This window comes from Micropterus salmoides, unplaced genomic scaffold (genome assembly GCF_014851395.1).
Source record: "Micropterus salmoides isolate LMB-PRFRI ecotype aquatic unplaced genomic scaffold, ASM1485139v1 Ms_hic_scaffold_8, whole genome shotgun sequence".
Taxonomy (NCBI): Eukaryota; Metazoa; Chordata; class Actinopteri; order Centrarchiformes; family Centrarchidae; genus Micropterus; species Micropterus salmoides.
Window position 1 is genome coordinate 26,961 of NW_024044570.1, and position 5,690 is coordinate 32,650.

Below are 5,690 nucleotides of genomic sequence, written 5' to 3' on the forward strand. Positions count from 1 at the left end.
AGACGAGCAGCGACTGCTCTGTCTGCTCAGCTGGCAGGGCAACATCGTGCAGTGTCAACGCAGGAAAGACAAACCGTCTGTATAATTAAGTATAAAAGCAGATTTTTGGGGAATGTGGCCAATTAAGCACCTTCCCTGCTGTCTTATATTTGAAGGTTAAAGCCACTCATGAATAAAATCAAACAGGTTGGGCTGTAGTCAGAAATTTACTCAATACTTAAATGAAAGAGTGAGGTACTTGCACTTTACTTCAGTATTTTTCTTTTCCTGCAACTTTATACTTTTTATTCCACTATCTTAATTTTAGTTACTATTTACAAATTAAAACATATGTGAAGAACTTGTAAAATATGATGCTTTCCAACGAAGGTTAAAATCAAGGGCAACTGGACTTGGTTGAAGATACTGGAAGACGTTTCGTCCCTCATCCAAAGGACTTCTTCAGTTCTGACTGACTGGCAGGGAAACTCAGCTATTTAACCTCAGTGGGGTCGTTATCCCGGGTCATCGATACCGCTGGTTCGTTAGTGTTCCTTGTTGCTGTGACGACAGTCGTTACGGTCGTTAAGACTACCTGTGGCCAAGACTGAACGACCATCGTTGGTATCTTCACCTGAGGTCAATAGGCAGTTTCAGTGTTTCTCGAATGCTGTCGTCGCTGCTGCCACAACCCTGAAAGAGCCCGAGTGTGCGTTATTATGCCTGAAAGGTTTACTCCTCAGAGGACAACTGAAATCTACCATCAGCACTGACTGGACATCCACATAATTTAGTAATAAGGATCTGATTTCTTCCTCCGCCGCTGGAATGACTCCAGAATTTTGTTTTGGGCTTTTAGAAAGGCTGATGAAACAAACACCCACATTTGTGGTCTTTAGCACTTAAGTGTTATTCAGGGCCACTTATTCTAAGACCAGTTCACTATTATCAGCATTATCCAGAGCTCAGTGTATCCCACAATTCAGCACAGTCTACAGCTTCACACCAGTAATGAGGACTGACATTAATGAACCGTTATGAATAATTAGAGGTTCATGTCATGTTGGATTCAGCCTGAATCTTCAAACACCACACAGTTGTGTCAGAACATCCACAGATGGTAATCACTAAACAATAACCGCAAAACATCGTGAGGCTCTTTTTAGTTTTGAGCTCTGTCTGTCAACCTAATCTAGTTTAATGTAGTCTTTATATCACCTGGTGGCATTCTACAAAGACCTGATGAAAACTGCAGCAAGACATCAAGCTGATGGTTGGGACATCCAAAACCATAAAAATGCAAATAACTTTGACAGAGAGAGAGACAGCTGGGACGGAATATGGGAAGAGAAAGGCGGACGCTGAGGCTCTGGAGCGATTCTGATCCTCTTGTGTTTGGAGTCCTGCTGCACTGTGGACGACAAAGAGTGTCAGGTCGGTGGTTTATCACAGTCCCCCAGGAAATTACGTCTCCATCCGGATGGCTGACTGAAATAACCAGCGTGCAGGAGGGAAATCATCTCGCTGAGCTCCCTGGGTAATACAAATGCCATCCAGAGAGGGATTTACTCTCATTTCTGTCTACTGAGGGATTCTGACTCAGCCACACAGAAGAAGACACCTTCACGGCAGCAACATTTAGGCCTCCTTCACTGCGGCTGCTCAGGTGCTGACAGAGTTATCATGATAAATTGACTGTTAATGATTTTTGTTTTTGTTTCTGGCATTGCATCAACGTCTCCGTGTTTGGATTCGACCAATCAGAGGACATTTTGACAGAGTCCTTCAGTGAGCTGAAAGCTGCCAAAGCCTGAAGAGCGATCTGAACTCGCACCGTGTGATAATGAGGCCTGACGGGACACATCTGCTGCCGACAGTGAAGGAAATGAAGAAGAGGTGTTCAGGAGCAGATGTCACCCTGGCAGTCAGGAGGAACCTGAAGAGGACTTAATTGTCTCTGATACCTTGAACACAGCCTGCATTGATAATTATTGTATCTTTGTACACATCTCTACATATCTTAGGGAAACCTTTGGCTGCATATTCATAGTGTTGGTTCTTATTACCAAACCAGACAGCAGTGAGAGAAGCAAAATTCTGATCTGGCAAAGCCGCTGATAAATGTACTTGAGACAGATGTTATTTAAAGTCAGTACGTTCATCACTTGGATTTCATTCAAAATAAAAGATGGACAGTAATATAAGGGACTCACTCTTTCAGTTAAGAGTTTTATGTGGGCTTAAATTTTGTCTCAGGCTAAACTTGCCCAGGCCAGACTGCCGAACCCCATTTCAAAGCTGAAACCCGATGTTTTAACAGTTTTCCCTCCATCTTCCTCTCTCCTGTATACACATGCACAGACCACCAGGAATCTACAGCCATGTTTAGCAGCTCTGTCAGGCTGTATATTTACATCCACATCACTCTGAGCACCTGTCACATTTTTTCCTCAGAGTTGATCTGTTCGAAGCAGGAAAAATGGGCAGCGACTTTCACAAGAGCCAAACTGTGATGGCTATACGACTGGTTCAGAGCATCACCATGGTCTGCAGAGGTCAGTATATCAGAAGTGGTCCAAGGAAGGAAAAGCTGTGAACCGGCGACAGGGTCGTTGATGCACGTTGCATGCAAAGGCTGGTCCATTTTGGTCCGATCCAACAGACAAGCAATAATAATAATAATAATAATGCTATGGCTGATCACCTTCACTGCACCTGTCTTTGCTTTTTTACTTGTCAAAAACAGATAAATGTTTAAATATGTAAATAATATATTATAACAAAGATGTCTGATGAAAGGTAAAGTTCAAAGATAATACTGAGTCAAATTTAATATAAAATACACCTCCAGATCACTGAATTCAGGTGTTCCAATCACTTCCATGGCCACATGTGTATAAAATCAAGCAGCTAGGCTGCAGACTGCTTCTACAAACATTTGTGAAATATGCCATTGGGAACAACAGAAACTTTGTGCATGGCCCCTTCCTGTTCCAACATGACTGCACACCAGTGCAGTACAAAGCAAGGTCCATAAAGACCTGGATGAGTGAGTTTGGCCTACAGAGTTTTCATAGAGGTGAGAGTGGTGCTCATGCGTCGGTGCTGAGTTGGCAGCTCTTCTCCTCCCTCTGCTTCTGAAAGAAAAAGAAACGCCCCTCCTGTTGCAGCAGGAAGTCCTCATCCCTGCGGGAGCCTCCATAATCTCAACAGCCTCCAGTGAGTAGGTCTCTGCCCTGACCCTCAAAGCCATTTCTTTATCCAGCATCTGAGTGAGCTTCATGGTGTTTTGTACAAGAGCATCCTGTATATGAAAGATATTCTCCTGAGCTTTAAAATACTTCACAAAAGTATACTTTGAATAAATATGCTTAAATGATAGTATTTTTCACAACATTTTAGTCTATTTATTAAAAATATATTTATTTAACTCTTAGTAAGTACTATTTAGGTGTACTTTGTGGAAGTGCATTGTTAAATAATTACACTTTTAATGGGTTAAAAATATTTTATCCAAACATGCTTCACTGTGTAGGCTTCTGCAAAATCTTGTAATTATTAATGTAATTGCCACATGTCTCAGCCTGATTTCCAGAAGTATGATTATAAAAAAAAAAATTTAACATTAAAATGTATTTTTCAAAGCTTCTTTTCTTTATCAGAGACTCTTTGGGTAACCTGGCCCAGAAGGAAGCAGCACATGTTAACTTAAACAACAACATTTAGTGATAAGCATACTTTAAATCATAATGCAGTTATACTTGTTTCTGTGTGTAAACAGTAAACACGTGTGTACAGAGGGCCAAAGTGTGCCCTCCTGCCTAGCGCAGTGCAATCAATTGGACCAATCAGAATCAAGCTTTTCAAATCGAAAAGTGTTTACTGTCATTGAGGGGGAAGCTAGTTTTGGCCAGAAATCATTTTGTTTCTCAGGGTTCATTTGTTTTACTTTACGGTGGACACCACAGACATAATAGGAAAATAACTCAGAAGAGAAGAATATCCGTTCAGCTACCTGCAGAAGTTAAATGTGAAAAGAGCTAAAGAGTGACTGGCAAGGACAAGCAGGAGAGGACAGACGCAGAGACTGCCGGCAAAAATCGTCTTTCTTGGTAAGTTTATTATTGTTAGCAAGACAACACAATTGTATAAGTTAACTAAAGTAGAGCTCACTCTGGGTTTGGAAATATTTTCCTTGGTGGATAGCTCTGGTGTGCATTAGCTAATGCTATATATTTGTTAGCATTAACGTTGGTTAGCATTTTAACAGCTTCATAATCGAGACAGCAACTTTCGTCTGCCTTAAACAGTGTTGGGAGTAACGCGTTACAAAAGTAACGCAATTAACATTACAGTAATGTATTGCTTTTTGCTGTAAATTTTGGTAATATAACATTACAGTCTCAGTAACTCTGTTACTGGAATTTGATGCATGAGATTTTAACAAGGCAGGTCTGTGCATGTGTGTGTGTGAGCTCTCAATTAACTGTTAAAATGTCCAGTGAGGTTTTTATCAGAGTAATAAATGCAACTAATATTTTGCTGTCTGTGTGCTAAAGGTTCACATTTTTATAGTCTACCTTAATACTCACATGTCCGTGTTTACAGTAAGTTATTGGTCAATTTGTCATTTTTGTATAAATTGATTCTAAAGTTAAGTTAAGATGCACTTGAAATAATTTTTTTATGTACTGCAATGCCTGACCACACAATATAATAGCAGGTGATGTTTTATAAAATACTGCTCAACTTTATGTCCATTTGTGTGGTCGTAGATCCTGTATTCAGCTTTTAAAAGTTGAACCTAACTTTAGCCAACTTTAACCAACTTAATGCTAAACCCAGAGTTGGAATTTCCTGCCTTAGCTCAAGAAACAAACAGTAAACAAAGAATAATAAAGATTTGCTATAAGAATAGAATTACAGTGTTTATAATGATACGCAAATGAAGAACTAAACTAGGTTGAAGTACTGGCCTAACTGGGATCGTTGCCTCACTCAGAGGGCCTCAAAGGACCAGCTGGACCCTCACCAGCTCAGTGTGCTCATAGGTATGTCTGGCTCCTGCACACCATCACTGTTTTTGCTCTGACTACATGTTAACGGGGTCAGACTAAATAAACAAATATTCTTGTGAAAAAAATATATTAAAAATATTGTAAATGTAAATGCTCCGTATAGCGCCTTTCTAGTCTTTTCGACCACTCAAAGCGCTTTTACACTACATCTGCATTCACCAGTCACACACATTCATACACTGGCGGAATAGCCGCCAGGGGAAATTTGGGGTTCAGTATCTTGCCCCAAGGACACTTCGACACACGATTGAACCGCCGACCTTCCGATTAACGGCCAACCCGCTCTACCTCCTGAGCCACAGCCGCCCCATTATATTGTTCTACATTAAGTAAGGCTACTTTTGCACTTCACAAATTGACTGCTGTGTTGATGTGTGAAATGACATGAGACAGCACAGTTGTTAAGCAAGTCCGAATATTTGTTATTTGTTGTACCTGTTTAATAACATTTTATCATCTACAGCTCCTCGGCTGAATGTTTAGGTGATGTTTTTGATCATGTTGTAATGGAAGAACTGGGCATTAACTGGGAGGGGTCCCTTGTGGAAAACCATTTCACCTGAACCTAAACAGTTTGCGTTATCAGAACAGTTAGACATGATGTCATTTTGTGTTTCAGCAACTTTAAACTAA